This window comes from Girardinichthys multiradiatus, chromosome 18 (genome assembly GCF_021462225.1).
Source record: "Girardinichthys multiradiatus isolate DD_20200921_A chromosome 18, DD_fGirMul_XY1, whole genome shotgun sequence".
NCBI lineage: Eukaryota > Metazoa > Chordata > Actinopteri > Cyprinodontiformes > Goodeidae > Girardinichthys > Girardinichthys multiradiatus.
In genome coordinates this window covers 49,080,274-49,099,322 of record NC_061810.1, presented here as the reverse complement: position 1 = coordinate 49,099,322, position 19,049 = coordinate 49,080,274, and the positions used below count along the sequence as shown (strand labels likewise).

The window sequence follows — 19,049 nt, the reverse complement described above, 5'->3', positions numbered from 1 at the left end:
TAAATTATCTTTCTTTAATATGGAGACCCCTCCAGACATCAAACAGGCTCATCTCCCTGATCAGAATATTTAGATCTTTTGACCTACCAGTTTTTTGTTTCTTAAAGCTTGTTGTATCTAGAGCATAATTAGGGATTGTATTCCAGTCTCCAGCGTAAACAAGAACTCCTTCACTAAATGAGATAATGGTGTCAAAAAACGTTTTTAAGAAAGTCCTGTCACTCTCTGGCGGTACATATACATTAGCAATCGTGACAACAACATTATCAATTCTCCCCTTTATAATAACAAATCTGCCCTCTTTGTCTCCCTTCTCAGATATCAATTCAAAGTTCAGTGAATTAGAAATTAGGGTGACTACCCCCCTCTTTCTACTATTTCTACAAGAGCTATAAAACGTATTTGAGTAACCAAATGACTTAAACTTGTCATGTTCTTGTTTAGACATATGTGTCTCTTGTAAAAGAGCAATTTGTATCCCATCTTTTTTCAATTTGGCTAAGACCCTTTTTCTTTTCACTGGACTACTCAATACGTTTACATTCAAGGAAGCAATTTTTAAATTATATGACAGTAATGTACAGAAATACTTTGACTGATTTGGCCCCTAAATCCAGAACATGAACTGTAACAGAACAAAACAATATCAAACTGACTTCCAAGGTGAGAAGAAGCTCCCTCTTCTCACTCGTGACCCCGTTGGAAAGTCGAGGGTTAAACCTCTCAAAATGTGAGGGCCCGAAAAGGACCGTAGAAGCGCTTTTAGGAATAAACACGTCCATCCTTTTAGTCCAATGTAGAAAAAAAAAACAGTGTCCTCTCCCACGAAATAGTAGGTCAGAGCCCGGTCAAAATAATACTGCGTTATGTCATGTTGTTCTGCCTATTTTCACTCGGCCATGCTCCGCTGGAAATCATGCAGTTTGTTCTTCGCTCTCAGCGCCACAGCAGCACCGCTGTTATTCGGCGACTTCCAGCCCAGTAGCTCCCGAAGACACGACTCCACTCTGGAACCACCGTCAGCTGTCGCCGGTTCCTCCACCTGGATTCCACGTCTCTTCAGCTCGCTGTAGGCTTCCCGAGCACTGGAATATGTGCGAGTTCCTGATTTCCAGTGAATCCTTATGTTGGTAAACGGTGTTTGAAAGCGTATGCCTTTTACCTTGAGCCCTTTCCTGAAAGCGTTATATTCTCTGGTCTTCTTCACTATCTCAGTTGCATAATTGTGGTCGAAGTGAATATTTGAGGAGCCCACCTAGATCTTGCCTTTTTTCCACACTTCTCTTAAGATCTTTTCTTTTGTGGAAAATTCCAAAAAGTTGACAATAATAGCCCTCGGTGGTGAGTCGGGCGGGGGTTTACTTGCCAGAGTGTGATGTGTGCACTGTATTTTCAGGTCAAGGTCCTCCGGTAGTTGTAGCTGGTTTCTCAAAAGCGTTTCAATATACCGCGTAGTGGAGTTCCCCTCCTGACCTTCTGGCACCCCAAAGATACATACGTTGTTTCTTTTGGAACGGGACTCTAAATCAAGCACTTTAAGCTGTGTTTTCCTCTGTTGTTCAATGCAGAAGCACAGCGCCTCAGTTGCCTCCTTTGCCCAATTCTCCACTTGGTGAACGCGGGCCTCCGCCTCGTCAACCCGCTCTGCCAGGCCCTGTACCTCAGTGGCAATACTGTCCAGCTTACCGTTGATCTCATATCCCAGATGGCCAATATTCTGTTGTAGCTTTGCATTATCCCCCTTCAAGACACTCTTCAAATCATCAATAGCCTTAAGTATTCCTTCCGAGTCCATGTTCGTTCCAGTGCTTTCAGCCTCCGAGGTAGCCATGCTGTCGCTAGCTTGATTCAGACACGTGTTAGCTTTAGTGATCTGGGCACTTTTATCCTGAGCTTTGGGCATCTTTATCAATTTTTTATGGCTTGACATGTTTCTCCTCCCGTTCATGAGTTATTTTGACAAAACAGTGAGCAGATTAACGAGTTTTGAACGAGATATTTTGATATTAAGGTGGGAGAGAGGCTCTGACACACCTGTCTACTCCATTTGCTTCTGGAAGAGAAGGATCTTCCTTTTTAAGAAAACTTTGAATGTTTTCTGGTCAGAATTTGTTTTGGGCTTTAAACAAGATCCTAGATGCTTGTAGTTCCACTATGTCAATAAATATTAATAATTTAGATTTATGAACAGTGTGTTAGTGTGATCCAAATAATGGACCTTATTGATGATTGTTATTGCTTGTTTTGGCAATGCAATTAATGACTGTAATAAAGTTCTGTAATTTCTGCCCATATCTTTACATAAAAAACAATTTCATTTTGTTCATGTTTTTGGTTACATCACTGAACAATCGCTCCAGATCATCTCCAACAAAAAGACATCAGTGTTGTCTGCAAATGATCCAATTCTCATATTCTCACATACATTGCATATGTCATTTCTATACATAAAGAATAACTCAGGCCCTAACACTGACCTTTGAGGAACCCCAAGAGCCAGGTCCAAACATTCAAAGGCCATATTTGCCATACATATTTCTATTTTAATACATTTCACAACATTATCAATGTCATGTTCTCCTACAGTCTGAAGTCCAAGGACTTATTAACATATTTCACTACTCCTCCATGTTGTTGTTTCTGTTGATAAATCTAAATTCATGACCATGGAGGTGAAATCTGTCCCCTTGTCTGTATTCAGCCAGGTTTTAGATGCTCTAATGAGATTGAATGGTTTTGAAAATGTGAGTAAATCTTCTCTAATGCGATCAAACGTCAGCTGTTAAAGTGGATCATTAACAGATGTTCCTTGGATGTGAACGTCGAATTAAATGGTTCATTGGTGTCACAGCAGAAGTTGGTGTGTGTGGTGGAGAAGAAATGAATGTGGGAAAGTCGGTGTGATCCGATGATCATTTCATCTGATCCTGTAGGTTAAACTCTCTCTCTGTAGAAGAAGTGTCTAGAAGAAGTTGTCAGCTCTGTCCAGATTTGTTGTGTTGTTGTTTCCAGTTGTTCCATATCCAGCCTCAGGGCTCAGGTGTTCTTCTTCAGCTCCTCCACCTTTCTGATCATCACCACTGTTTCTTCTTCTGGTGTTCCAGGTATCTTAATGAAAACTTTGCTATTTACTGTCCAAGTGTTGATGTTTTCCTCTGTCGTCTTAACCTTCTTGCCTTCCATCTCTGTGTTCTGCCTGATGAGGTGTTCATTCAGGAAGACATTGGATCCTTTCTTTTTCATCTTTGCTTCAGCAGCACATTCATGTGATCGTGGTTTAAAACCGCAGGATGATAGCAGGTTTTCTTCTTGGAGAATATGACAGGCCCCCATTTGTCTCAATCCAGAAGAATCTCGTTGGACTTGAGAGAAGCTGCGACCTGCAGTTAGAAAGAAGCTTTCCATTCCTATTGCCTTTACTGGCGCTGACAAGGAGTCCAGTAACAATCAATCACATCATTAATCCAGAAGTATTGTTCAGGCTCTGCCTCTCGATGTTCTAGATAGTTGAGATGTTTATCTTTTTCCTCAGTTTATGCCCCACAGGATGGGAAGTAAAACAGTAGCAGAAACTGAGTCCAAACTGTGACACCAAGTTAGCTTCTCAGTTTCTCAGCTCAGAGGCTAACTGGTATCTCTAAGGCTGTTGTTCTGTGTTTACAGCAACAGGAAGTTTGTAAAAATTAAAATGTCAACATTTAAACGTGCTTCATAAATATCTTGGTGCTCGGTGATAGTTGCTAAGAGGAGCATGGAGGAACACTAACCTGTTCCTCTGGACTGACCGCCATAATAAACTCTATCACTGAGTCTTAAAGGATGTGAATAAACTCTGATGTGTTGCTTTTAGTGACATAACAATCAATGCGAACATGAAAAGACTCTCAGACAGACAACAGATGAAGCTGAAGTGAGGGATCAGTCGTCTGAATGACATCACTCTCAGCTTTTATTGTTTTGCTGTTTGCTGAAAGAGTTGGAGCTGTTCCATAACTGAGACATGCAATAAGTCTGACACCACTAATCCAGTGTTTCTAAGGCTCTTTGGGTTAACCTGTTCAGGTCTCAGATAACCTGTTATTTCCGCATGAACCCAGAAGTGACAATGTTCTGATAGAGGGTCTGACTGAAGAGTTGGGATGCTTAGGGAGGGTGATTCTCCACTCTGACTTTTATCGATTCGTTTAATTAAAAACAAGAAATGAATCAAATCATATCAAAAACAAGATTGTTTTTGTGACTTGTTTAATCATGCGATCAGATGTCCTTCATGTAAAACTTGAGGCCATATTTAGGTTCTGTCCTGGTTGCATGGAATCTTATCAACAATTGAACCAGTTTGGGAGAGGCTTGTTGCAACCATTTTGGCAGCTTTACTGAAACAAAAAAAACAAAACAGAACCAAAAATGGATTTGAATGGAGATGCTGAGTTTTATAACATCTAACAATATCAGAAGACAAGGATTTTCTTGGTGAACATTAGCTCCGTGTGAATTAAAGCTTTAATTACAGGTTATGAATCAAATGTAAGGATTTGGACTATCTAACTATTTTCTAAATGACTTCCTACAAGACCAGTAGGTGGTGATAATGTCAACATTCACTTCATGAGAGCACAATAAGTGCGACCCGGAGCTCTAAGTGGAAAAACGCCAGCGTGCCTGCATCTTTAGAGCTAAAGCAGCCAGCCTAATGCATAAAATACGCACTCATCTGAATCCTGCACATTGGTTTTAGCTCACCATCCAACATCTTTGTTCCCCAAATACTAACAGAAAATTTCCCGAATTCTCAGGTTTTTCTTAGAATTTTCCCTCGGTAAGATAAAGGTTATTCACAGATCACCTGAGGCCTTCAGAGAGCAGGGATCCACTTACTAAACAGTCGAGTAAATGAGAACATAAACTTCTAGAACAATCATACAATTATTAATGTAGAGATAAGATTAACTTTATCATCCCCCTAGGGGGAAATTAAATAGTTTCAGCAGCAGGACAGGTTAAAGGTCAGCCTCTAGTAAGGCAATATTAGGAAGGAAAAATAAATAACAGAAACATTAATAAATAAACATGAATAAAAAGTTAACAAAATTACAAACAATATTGTACAGAATTATTTAAATATTTAGAGTGTAAAATACTTTCAAAAAATACATTTGGAAAAAATTGGAAAACATTCAACTCCTCCCTCTTAGCTGCTGCAGGTCAGTTAACCCTGTTTCCATCTAATCAAAGTTTAACCTACTTTAACTATCCAGTTACTCAAACCGATCTGGATCACACAATATATCTCTCAAAGTCCTCCTCCTGTTGCCTTGATCTCCTACCAACCAGTTTATTTAGGTCTCAGATGTTTTGGCTCCTGACCATCTACAAATAATTATTGAGATGTCCTCCTCTGGACCGTTCCCTCCCACAGGCTCTGAAGACTGCTGTAGAAGAATAATTTGAATTCATCAGTTTTTAGTAATGACCAAACAATATCAAATTTGCCATTCTTGGCTGAAATATTAGAAAAAAATGTTTATGAAGAAATAAACAGATTTTTAACCTTGAACAACAGTTTTGATGTTGATCAATCAGGTTTTCATCAACAACACATAACTGTTTCATCGCGCAGTTTTGCTTGATCTCAGTGCAGCATTCGACACAGTTGATCATGACATGTTATTATCCAGCCAAGAAACAGGGTGGAAATTTCTGGCACAGTGCTCACATGACCTAAATCCTGTCTTCCCGAATCCTGTCAGAACCTTTTTGTGTCCACAGGAAACTACAGATCTAAGCTAAATAAAATAATTTACGGTGTTCCCCAAGGTTTTATCCTTGGTCCTCTCCTCTTCAATATTTACATTCTTCCACTAAATCAGATTCTGCATGACAATAAGATACAGTACGAAAATTATACTGATGACACACCAGGGGACTACATACCCCTAGCAAGTTAGTCTAGGGGTATTATTCTCACTTGGGTACAAGAGGTCCCGGGTTCAAATCCCAGATGAGGCCTTATTAAATGTGGTGGCCTAGTGGTTAGAACAGGAGGTTTGTGTTCTGGAGGGGCCAGGTGTGTACCCCACAGATTGCCACTCTGGGTCCCTTAGTCCCAGAATGCTCCCTGGGCACTGCAAAATGGCAGCCCACTGCTCCCTATATAGGTTAAATGCAGAGGACAAATCTCATTGTAATGTACATATGCAATGACCAATAAAGATTATGATTATTATTACAGTCCAATACAATCACTTATTGATTGTATTGGACAGATAACAGTGAGATGTGTCAAAACATCAGCTAAATAAAGATAAAACGGAACTTTTAGTTTTCAGTCCCCACCTTCTGTCCGTTGGTTTAAAAAGGTCGTAGAAAGCCAAAAATTTTGGGGTGGTTATGGACCCTGTTCTGAATCTGGACAACCACATCAAACTTATCATAAAGACAGCATATTATCACCTTAAAATTATTGCCAGAATTAGACACATGCCCCAACAGGACTCTAAAAAATTTGTTTTCTGCAGACTCGATTGTAATAGTGCTACAACTTGTTCAAAATGCTGCTGCTAGAATCCTTACAACAAAAAAAGAGCTCAGCATTCTGAGGTCCCACTGGCTGCCCATTGGTCAGAGAGTAGAGTTTAACATCTCACTAAAGCACAGACTAGTCAGAGCACAAATTACACCTCCGATCTTCTTCATTGCCATAAACCATTAAGACCATTAATCTGAATCCAACCCACTCTCCATTCCAACATCAGAACAAAGCCTCCTGAAGCAGCCTTTGGTTTTTCTGCTCAAGAAATCTGGAATAAGCTCTCTGTACACAGCAGGACTGCTCCCACCCTGAGCTGCTTTAAAACAAAGTTAAAAACATTTTTAAATGGCAGGTGAGTCAGAACACTGCAAGAAAGGCTCCACCAATCACTGTTAGTCAACCTCAACCGTCCTGGGGTCTGAAAGTCCTACCCCAAGGCAAGACCTTTTAACCAGGAAAGTGTGAACCCAGGAAATTGAAAATACAGGTCCTTCTCAAAAAATTAGCATATTGTGATGAAGTTCATTATTTTCCATAATGTCATGATGAAAATTTAACATTCATATATTTTAGATTCATTGCACACTAACTGAAATATTTCAGGTCTTTTATTGTCTTAATACGGATGATTTTGGCATACAGCTCATGAAAACCCAAAATTCCTATCTCACAGAATTAGCATATCATTAAAAGGGTCTCTAAACGAGCTATGAACCTAATCATCTGAATCAACGAGTTAACTCTAAACACCTGCAAAAGATTCCTGAGGCCTTTAAAACTCCCAGCCTGGTTCATCACTCAAAACCCCAATCATGGGTAAGACTGCCGACCTGACTGCTGTCCAGAAGGCCACTATTGACACCTTCAAGCAAGAGGGTAAGACACAGAAAGAAATTTCTGAATGAATAGGCTGTTCCAGAGTGCTGTATCAAGGCACCTCAGTGGGAAGTCTGTGGGAAGGAAAAAGTGTGGCAGAAAACGCTGCACAATGAGAAGAGGTGACCGGACCCTGAGGAAGATTGTGGAGAAGGGCCGATTCCAGACCTTGGGGGACCTGCGGAAGCAGTGGACTGAGTCTGGAGTAGAAACATCCAGAGCCACCGTGCACAGGCGTGTGCAGGAAATGGGCTACAGGTGCCGCATTCCCCAGTCCTGGGCTACAGAGAAGCAGCACTGGACTGTTGCTCAGTGGTCCAAAGTACTTTTTCCGGATGAAAGCAAATTCTGCATGTCATTCGGAAATCAAGGTGCCAGAGTCTGGAGGAAGACTGGGGAGAAGGAAATGCCAAAATGCCAGAAGTCCAGTGTCAAGTACCCACAGTCAGTGATGGTCTGGGGTGCCGTGTCAGCTGCTGGTGTTGGTCCACTGTGTTTTATCAAGGGCAGGGTCAATGCAGCTAGCTATCAGGAGATTTTGGAGCACTTCATGCTTCCATCTGCTGAAAAGCTTTATGGAGATGAAGATTTCATTTTTCAGCACGACTTGGCACCTGCTCACAGTGCCAAAACCACTGGTAAATGGTTTACTGACCATGGTATCACTGTGCTCAATTGGCCTGCCAACTCTCCTGACCTGAACCCCATAGAGAATCTGTGGGATATTGTGAAGAGAACGTTGAGAGACTCAAGACCCAACACTCTGGATGAGCTAAAGGCCGCTATCGAAGCATCCTGGGCCTCCATAAGACCTCAGTGCCACAGGCTGATTGCCTCCATGCCACGCCGCATTGAAGCAGTCATTTCTGCAAAAGGATTCCCGACCAAGTATTGAGTTCATAACTGTACATGATTATTTGAAGGTTGACGTTTTTTTGTATTAAAAACACTTTTCTTTTATTGGTCGGATGAAATATGCTAATTTTGTGAGATAGGAATTTTGGGTTTTCATGAGCTGTATGCCAAAATCATCCATATTAAGACAATAAAAGACCTGAAATATTTCAGTTAGTGTGCAATGAATCTAAAATATATGAATGTTAAATTTTCATCATTACATTATAGAAAATAATGAACTTTATCACAATATGCTAATTTTTTGAGAAGGACCTGTATATACAATCGTACATGTTGATTGTATGTTAAAGGTTATATTTAAGTCAGTTACAGAAAAAGGCTAAAAATCTGTTTGACTTAACCTCAGTTGTTGCCACTTGTTGTTTTTATTGTTTATCAAGAAAGGTTTTCTTGGTTCTTCTTACATTTTTATCTCGTTGAGCCGATTAGCTATCCCTGGGCAGGGTACACCTAAGACAGGTCTACCACCAGACAAACCACCAGTTCTGAATCTGTCCTGTTCACAATCTTAAATAATTTGGTAAAACCAACAAATCTTGAGTGTTAAAAACATCCTGGATCTGGTTTGTTTACTTGACTCTGTTTCCAGGTGGATGATTTCCTGATTTCCTGAATTTATTTGGCATGTATTTGAAGATGCCGGTGTTTGGTGAACATTCATAATTACCTTTGGGATTATAAATGATGCATTATGACGTGTGAGCAAACAGAAAACAGAGCTGCTTTATCCTGTGATCAAATATTAATCTTCTGTTTGTTCTTCTTAGACTGATAGACTTCAATGTTTTTATGGTTTAAAGCTCAACAGTCATGAGGCCGCGTTCCATTTCTGAACCCAGCAGCCTTTCCAGGCATCATACTCTCCAACCTGCTGATTAAACCTGTCATTAACAAGGCAGAAACTGATAAACCAGTCAGAAAAGTGAGGTAAACTCCAAATGAGCTTCTTCCTGTGAGAGGAGAGGAGTCAGGCCGCAGCAGAGCAGGACTTTAGCTCAGAAACGGGACGCAGCCGCAGCAGCAGGACAACGTAATGCAGGTGAGCAGCAGCAGGTGTGTGCGTGCGGACAGGACTTAGGAGGCGGGGCATGTGGGCTACCTGCAGCAGGTAGTTTCGGGTTTCCTGCAGCTCGTTTCTCCCTGCTGTTCAGTGAGGATGGTTCTCTGCTGCTGATCCGGACTTCTGCTGAGACCTCCTCAGATGTCCTCAGACGGACAGTTTTCCCAAACTGAACTCATCAAGCAGCAGGTAAGTTTGTCAGTTTTAATGAGGTCACTTCCGCCTCCTTGTCACCTGTTCTGCTCACAATTTGGGCTTTTAAACGTATCTGTGACGCCAATCCTGCCGTTGCTGTTTCGTCCTGCTGCAGTTTTAAACGCATTGTTTCCATGAAGCTGCGCATTTAATCCGCGCAGCTCAGGAACTGGTCTCTGTCTGCGCGTGCGTGCACCAGGTGTGAGTCATGTGTGCGCGCGTGCATGCATTCATTGCTGGGCAGTGGGTCCAGTGTGTTTACCGAGGTTTACTACCTCTGCTTCCTGCAGGAAACATCGCTGCTGCTCATCCTCTGGTCAGGAAGTGAAGATTTCTGGGGCAAAAAATATCATCCTTATTATATTAAAATTTTTAAATTGAATAAAACTGCAGAGCATCTGAGTGTAATTAACAAACTTCAGCACCTGTGGGCTACATCCATAAAAATTTTATTTCCACATGACTTTTCATACAGATCAGTGCTATAGAAAGTATTCTATAGAGACTGAAAAAATACAGGAAATAATCAAACATTGTAAAAAAAAAATAGAAATATTTTACAAGATGAGGAAACGACAGATACGAATGTAAAAATAACATCAAACAAAAGAAACTCAAAGACCAAAATATTTGTAATAAAATCTAAAATAAGAGCAAACTTAGGATAAATGATTAACAAACTGTAATAAAACAAAGGTCAAATAAAAATGAACTTCAACTAAAAGTCAAGTTGAAAAGAAGTATTTCAAGTTTGCTTTAAAAATATCAACACTGTTCCTCAGCAGAGGGCCTTAAAGAGAATGGAATCCTGAAATTACACTTAATTAATTTAACATAGTATTTTGTAAAGACTTTATCACTGTGTTCCTATCTGTTCTGGTTCTGGTCCTTTTGGACTAGTGGGCTAATGAAATATGACAGATTGTGATTGCTGATCGAATTAAAATAAGCCTCAGGGGCTTCTGCAGATAGATGTTTCTGGAGACATCAAACCACCTTAACTTACAGAAGATTTTGACCAGATGATCAAAAATGACTTGAAACCATCTGATATGAAACGGGTACAAACGTCTCCCCAGCGGTACCAGTTAATACTTGGTACCAGTTAATACTTGGTTGGTACTGTCCCATAGGAGACAGCTTCCTTGTATACTCAATGTCCAGTATGAAAGCATCAAAACTAGAACAGGACAAAACAGTGACCCGCACCAGAATAATGAGCAGCGAACCCACATTTATTGACGACAGAAGTTGATTCTTTATTCTCAGATTGATAAAACAACAATCTAATGTTTATATGTGTAAAAAAAATAAAAATTAAGTTTGTGGACTCTGTGGGTCGGACGGTGTGAGAGCAGAGCGGTCCGTGGACTCTGCGGGTCGGACGGTGTGAGAGCAGAGCGGTCCGTGGACTCTGCGGGTCGGACGGTGTGAGAGCAGAGCGGTCCGTGGACTCTGCGGGTCGGACGGTGTGAGAGCAGAGCGGTCCGTGGACTCTGCGGGTCAGACAGTGTGAGAGCAGAGCGGTCCGTTGACTTTGCGGGTCAGACGGTGTGAGAACAGAGCGGTCCGTGGACTCTGCGGGTCGGACGGTGTGAGAGCAGAGCGGTCCGTTGACTTTGCGGGTCGGACGGTGTGAGAGCAGAGCGGTCCGTTGACTTTGCGGGTCAGACGGTGTGAGAACAGAGCGGTCCGTGGACTCTGCGGGTCGGACGGTGTGAGAGCAGAGCGGTCCGTTGACTTTGCAGGTCAGACGGTGTGAGAACAGAGCGGTCCGTGGACTCTGCGGGTCGGACGGTGTGAGAGCAGAGCGGTCCGTGGACTCTGCGGGTCGGACGATGTGAGAGCAGGACGGTCTGCTGACTCTTTTGGGTTCTGTGCTGCTGTGGTTTAGTGAAGGAATGTTTGTCAGCCCCACCACACCACAGCACACTTTGTTTTTCAGTGTCCTACTGCTGACTGATCGTCTGCCATGCCTTAAATGAAGAAACATCCAGAGACCTGGGATGGTTCCTGTTGGATCAGACGAAGTGATCTGTGTTGGCTCGGGTTAGAAGACCTCCAGTTGTGTTCCTGTAAGATACCAGCTCAGTATCTGAGGTGTTTAACAGTGACGTGACCTGCTGTGGATGGTTGCAGTTACTGATGGAGTAATGTTTCATTAGGAAATGTCTGACACAATTCCCACGATAGGAATGCAACAATGGTCACTTTCATTGTGAAACTGGGAGCTAAAGTCGTCTGAGCATAAAGCACTCATTCCTGTTTACAGACATGGAAAACATGACACCCCGAGGCAGCCTGGGTGCTTTTTTAACAACACTGAGGAATTTAGGTCATACAAATAATCAATAAAAACTGAAGACAAGATATATTAAGATGTTAAAAAAACAGTTTTCACATAAATTGACTAAAATCCCACATAGGTTATTACATCAGGCCCACATGATGAGAACATCATTACTCAGCATGATGAAGGAGGTTTGCTCCATTTACACCTCAGACATTTAGTGTGGTGCTCCTGACTGTGAAGACCATGGTGAGATCCAAAGATCTCCTCAGGAAGACGATTGGAGCAGCGCATGACTGGTCATGGATTTAAGGAGTTCTCAGAATGATCTGAAATTATCTGTTCTTCTGTTTGAAAAGAAGTCTACAAGTGGAGGACATTCTGAACATCTGGCAACATGCCTACATCACCGGTCAAAAGGTTTAGACACACTTTCTAATTTAATGGTTTTCTTTTTGTTTATGACTATTTACATTGTAGATTCTTACTGAAAGCATTAAAACTGAATGAACACATATGGAATTATGTAGCAAACGAAAGATTGTAAAAGAACTTTAAATGTGTTTTTATATTTCAGATTCCTTAAAGTAGCCGCCCTTTGATGTGATGACTGTAATATTAACCTTTGGCCGTCTCTCAATGAACTTTTGGGAAGTTCTTTCAAGACTCTTTGGAAAACCATTTCAGGTGACCGCCTCATGAAGCTCCTGGAGAGAACGCCAAGCAGCAATCAAAGCAAAGCGTGACTATTTGGAAGAGTCTAAAATATAAAAATGTTTAAAGTTATTTCACACTTTTTGGTTCCTACAGAATTCCATGTGTGTTCAGTCATAGTTGTGTTGCCTTTGATAAAATTCTACAATGTAAATAGTCATGAAAATAAAGAGACCCATTAAGTCAGAAAGTGTATCTAAAACGTTTGACCGGTAATGTATGTCCAAGCTCAAGTTCAACCTAAAAGGAGACCGCAAAATGCTAAAAGAAGTCTCCAAAAGCCCTAAACTATCATCACGGGACCAACAGCAGGTTCTTTCTACTGCTGATATTAAAGTTCAAGCTGATCCGAGGTCCAGTTTGAACCTGTTAGATTTCCTAGATGTTTAGTGCTCAGTATGAACGCTCTGAAATAGTCTCCAGTCTATAACAACAGGATTTTATTCCGAGTCCTGCTCTTCTTTCCGCAGTAGTGGTGGAACATGGTACAGTCACTGCTTTTCCTGGACGTTTTAATGACTCTGTATATAAGCTAGAAAGTATAATCACTGCGACAGAATCATCAGTTTCATTGCAGAAAATCACAGCGTTGGAAGCCTGCTGACATGGGAGGAGTTACCGCTCATCATTGCTGGCGCTGCTTTAGACTCCAAAATTCAAATACATTTTTTTTTTTCCTGAGGCAACAAGCATCCCAAATGTCATTTTTCTTTAATTTGTTAGAAACTCTTTTTAATAAAAACTTTGTTTGTTTGTTTTTTTGGATTTCTCTTTAAATGACTTTAAAATGGCTGGATTTGTTGTTTCAGTCTTAGCAGAACTACCAGAAGAGTTTTATTTTAAGATAGGATCCAACACTAATCTTTGATTATGCTACAGTTACTGGAACCATAAAGTCCAGAGAATAAACAGCTGAGTGTTCTTATAGACTGGAAAAATAAAAGCTACAGAAGGGAGATAAGCAGCAGAACAGAGCTGGTTCTGGGATGAAGCAGTTTTTTCACTCTGTACACCTCAGACTTCCAGTACAAGACAGACTCCTGTCATCTGCAGAAATACTCAGATGATTCTGCAGTCGTGGGGTGGATCAGAGATGGACAAGAAGCTGAGTACAGGAAGGTGGTGGACCACTTTGTGGCATGGTGTGGAAACAATCATCTCATTTTGAACATGACTAAAACAAAGGAGATGATTGTAGATTTTAAGAGAAACAGGAATAAGTCAAAAACTATTTCTATCATGGGAGAAGAAGTGGAGGTGGTGGAGGAGTATAAATACCTCGTTGTTCACCTGGACAACAGACTAGAGTGGAGATGCAACTGTGAAGCCATCTACAAGAAGGGACAGAGCAGACTGTACTTCTTGAAGAAGCTTAGGTCCTTTGGTTTTTGCAGCAAGATGCTGCATATCTTCTATAAGTCTGTTCTGGAGGCTCCTCTGGAACCTCTGGAGATCATTGTGGAAAGACAGATTCTTCATAAAATGAAGAACATTATGGAGAACCGTGATCATCCTCTTCATGAGACTGTCCTACAACAACAGTGTGTCTTCAGTCAGAGGCTTCTTCAGATCTGCTGTAAGACAGAGTACTACAGGAGATCCTTCCTGACCACAGTCATCAGCATCTACAACAGCTCTTTGAAGAAACCTGCAGAATATGAGCTACAACAACATTTAATTTCCCTTTGGGTTTAATAAAGTATCTACTAATAAAGTAGTAGGGTTTTACAGTTGTTCCTGAGGCTGTCAGGGCGTATTATGACTCAGATTACCTTTCTCATGTTGTAAACATCACCATCCTCCTCACAGGGGGTGGTAGGACGATCTGCCTCTCCTCTCGCTGCTATCAGGAGGATGATGTCCCCTCTGATGGCCATTATAACACATAATGTTATTACATCATTAAGCAATCTCCGTTTAATGGCTCCTGTTACCTGCAGCCATCAGCACGTTCTCTGTCCTCCTTTCACCTGATTAGACATCAGGGTCAGATGCTCCACATTTGTTTCCTGTACAGTGTTTATCCAGATGGTTTAGCTGTAATTATGGAAGAAACTGAGGAAAAAGGGGAAAAAATCCTGAAAACGTACTTCATGGCTTTAATAGAAGGCAGCTGGAGAATTTACAACAACGTATTTCCAGAGAAGGTGCCACTACTGTACCTCAAATACATATAATTTATTCATTCCCAGCCTAACTCTCCTCTCTAAGCAGGTTAGTTGGTATGAAGAGCACCTGATGCTGTGTGCAGGGATTCAGTGTAATTCTTGTTTTCCTCAAGGCATCAAGCCTCGGTGGTGTATGAAGAGCTTTAAAAATGGCACCCAGCAGCACCTGCTTGGTGCCAGGTCCTGACTTGGATCGGCATTCCCGTTTGGTCCCTTTGCACATTAAAAACTATATGTTACAAAAATAACTTTATTTAAAATGAAATTTTTAACATGCTTTTTTAAAAGGAGATTTTTAAAACCATCTGTGGTTTTTTAAAAAAGTTTTAGATAACTGAGATGTTTAGAAATGATGAGGTTTGTGCTAAAAACTACGTTGGAGACATTTCCTTTCTGCATTTCCCTTTTTTACGCTATTAAACTTTAATGGTTTCCTAAAAAAGTTGAGCGCTCTGTTGAATTGACCTGAATCAAGAGGGAAAAAAGGCAAGAGTTTGGTTGTCCCAGTTGGGAATATTCTTTCCAGGTTGATGGTGCAGTTCGTATTTCCCCATTTTGTAGGAAATTCAGCTAAGTGTGTTAATTTAACAAAGAAATTATATCTGGGTAAAATGGAGTACGGTGTAAATATTTAGTTTCTAAATGGAAAAATAAAAAAGGATTAAAAGTATTTCGGTTTTTTAAGCATTTGTCATTGATGGAGAAAATGGAAAAATATTGCCTGTAAACTGTGGTTTGAGAATGGGTGGGTAAGATATAGGAGCTAATGTCTTTTGATAACATCATAAAAGGTTTATACCAAACGTTTTTTAAAATGTCTACATAAAAGAATACAACTTTAAACCATTACCAGTACGTCTACTATGGACAACTAGATTATTTTAATATGTACTGATGAAGAAAATCTAGAAAAGATGGCTCTTTGTTGGGTGTTGGTGGAAAATGAAGTTCTTGAACATTATTATTCAGCCAAAATATACTATATAACTATAGGGTAGCCTACCATGATTTAATGCCATTAATTTGAACTATTGGTTAAATGAGTTGTTAAAAGCTGTTAACAGTATGATTAACAGTCTGAATGAGTTCTTTTAATACTTTGATCAGGAAATTGGTGACTTTATAAAATTATGCTAGACAGATACGGTTTTTAAAATAACAGTTTATCCTTGATTCCTTGAGGCAGCAGTGAATCCGTTATTTCGTCACATTCTCCTCTGGTTTTAAAGTTGATTACCTTTTTTATTTCTGATTTTCTCTGTTCTAGGGTTGAACTCCAACACCTTTCTCTAAGACATTGTTGCCACTTCCAGCTTAATTAGTTTAAACCAAGAGAAACTTTAAATGTATTTGGGTCATCAGATTAGGATCTGCTCAGTGTTAAAGCTTTTCTGACTCCTATAGGAAGTTCAAAGTCTTCTTTAACCTGAAGCTCAATTTAACATGATCCACTAAGCTTCAGAACTTACATCTGATATTATTCTAGAAGTTAGGACAGAAATAATGTTGGGCTGCTTTACTTGAAGCTTTTCAAGGCATGAGATTTTCATAGTTTAGTTTTAATTTAAGGCCGGCTCATATTTCACCAGAGCAGCGTAGTGCTAATCCTCCCTGTGAAAGCTGCTCTGCAGAGATACGTGGCTCACCTTACAGTGAGTGAAACAGTTTCCAGTATGAACCCTTGCTGATTTTCTGTTGTGTATTATGAACAGCTCTCACATGTTATTGCAGGTCACATTAATGGCTGTCATTGTGTTGTGGAGCTGAAAGGCTTGAATAGACTTCCTTTTCAGTGTTCAGACAGTTTGCTTCCATCTGGTCTGACATGTCTGTTTCTGGATGGAAACTGGGGGCGAAATGCTCATGTTAGAGGAATTCAGTTTTCTCTTGTTTGTAAAACATTTTTCTAGACTTTTTAGTGGCTGTATATCCATTTCATATAGCAACCAAACTGGAGACATTGATATAAGTTATAAATTGGTCTTCTCTCTTTAAAATAATGTATTTTTCCTAATGAAATTGACCTGAATCTCTCAGATCAACACAGGAAACACTGAAGTAACCAAGGTGGATAAATTAGCCTGGAGCTGTTGCTAATGAATGGTTTAATTCACTCTCCTTTTTCCTTAGATCTCAAACAAAACATGCAGGCAGATCTGCAGGTGGAGCCAACTGAAATGGCAGAAGGTACAAAACAGGATGTCTCTATTTCCCCTTGTGGCTATTCTGTCCGAGTTTCTTTCTGTCAAATATTTAAACTCTATACCTTCCTAAGATTCGGCCCATCTCATTTTCATTTTATTACCCCCCCCCACACACACACACAACCAACCCCACCAGCAGCACTGACATCATCTTGGGTCCCTCAGGAAGACAGAACGACTTTTGTGCTCCTTCTGGCTGCTTTTGTTTAGAGAAGACAATAGGCCGACTCTGGGGGGCAAAGGAGGATGAAGAAGAAGAGGAGGAGGAGGAAGATGGTGGGGAGAATCAGAATCAGCTTTATTGCCAAGTTCGTACATACAAACAAGGAATTTGCCTCCGGTACACTTTGCTCTTTTGTTCTGTTTTTACATTACATATAGATATGGCCAAAAAGCGTCTTTTTAGCCAACAGCTAAAAATGTTCAGATTTCAGTAAATGTAAAAAAGCTCAGGATGTCTTTGTCTGCTGCAGCCTGCAACTAAATGATTGTCAAAAGGAAGTGTTTTAATTTTTCATTGCCTCACAATTACCAGAGGAAATTATATTTAATGCATCATTTTTTAGATATAAACCTATTGAGTCTTTTTGAATCGCTGCCTTTTAAAAAAGGTAATTGGAGAACATCACAGTAAAGTTCCCTTTGATTTGGTTTAGATTTACACATTTTATTCCAAGCTTTGTACACTCGCGATCTGCATGCAAATAGTTGCCAATCAGGTGGACTCACATGTGATTCAGAGAAAAGGCGTACTCGAAGAGGGGAAAATACAATAATTTGCAGAAATAATATTGCAATAGTGTTTTTAAATGACATCAGCCAAGTTCCTGTCAGCCATGTTGGAGGACACACAATACATCTTAATCTATTAGAGGGACGCGAGTCTTGGCCGAGCCGAGTTTTACTGTGTACCTGCTGCAGGGTTCACTGTCGAGTTGTTGTGCTTTACATTTTAAAGCTGGTTAAGTGGTTGCAACAAAGAATCGATCACATTTCTTAGCCATGTTTTTCTTTCAGTCTGCTAATCAGATGTAAACTGCTGGACGTTCGTTTGCTCTCAACTGTTTGGCTGTAAAAGCTAGAGTCTAAGTTTTCATCTCAACCTGATCTCTTCCTTCCTTTCCATGTCAACATCAGGTCCAAAAAAATTTATTTTCCTCATCCTCAGAACCTGGTTTCACCTCAAGGTAACATATTGCAGCACTTTCGTCCTTCTCATCCATTCTGTTGTATATCTGCTGCTGTGTTTGGGTTCATGGTTCTGTTGATGACCCATTTAGGACCAAACTTCAGCTGTTGGACAGACGGATTCACATTTGACAGTAAAATACTGTGATCTGCAGAGGAGATCATGGTCCACTCAATGACCGTAAGGTTCCCAGTTCCTGTGACTGCAGAACAAGTCCATAACATCATTCGTCCACTACCGTGCTTTTTCAGTGTGAGGTGTTTGTTCTGATATGCTGTGTTTGGTTTTCTCCAGACATGGTGCCGAGCATTATGGTCACCCAGAAGTTATCAGCTCGCAATAAGCTTTAATTTGAAGCTGTAAACAGTCAGATGATGGCGTGAACTCCAGATATAACACTTCTTCCTCTTTTCTTTTTAGGAATAGTCTGCTAAAAAAGGTTTTTGTGTGCATGGTCTTATCACTCCAGAACACAGCACCATTAAGTCTTAATAATTTATCCTAAAATATATGAGTATTTAACGTTCTGCTTCATTTTATCTAAACGTAATATTTATTCTTCTGAAGGTGCCTGATTTTCCCTGGTAAAACTCACTACGGAGGAAATAATAGATCTTTAGACTCAGTGGCCTCAGTGGCCTGAGAGTAAAATGTGTGAAATATTGTGGAGTACAAAGAGAGAGGAATCCTTCACAGATACCAGGAGTGCATGAACTGAGACGAAGCTCAGGACTGAAGTGTGTTTTTGGAAGCAGAAGGTTTGGAGAACGGTGATGAATGAAAACGGAGGTCTGAATCAGCAGTGTGAGCATGCAGTGTGGCGCTGAGCTGCAAGTTGATGGTGACTCATCAACATGCTCGCTCTCTGTCTGCTGCTAGATGTGCAAAATGAAGCTTCATTCA

The 19,049-nt window shown here is 40.5% G+C and overlaps 1 protein-coding gene across 1 annotated transcript in view; it reads left to right on the top strand.

Annotated features, from left to right (window-relative positions):
* Positions 1-9,376: 9,376 nt before the first annotated feature.
* The window catches only part of si:ch211-137a8.2 (uncharacterized protein LOC777613 homolog), a 32,210-nt gene continuing 22,537 nt past the window's right edge, over positions 9,377-19,049 (top strand). Inside the window, exon 1 of the mRNA XM_047390811.1 lies at positions 9,377-9,575. The gene's annotated coding sequence lies outside the window, so the exon portion shown is untranslated. The remainder of the gene's footprint in view (positions 9,576-19,049) is intronic.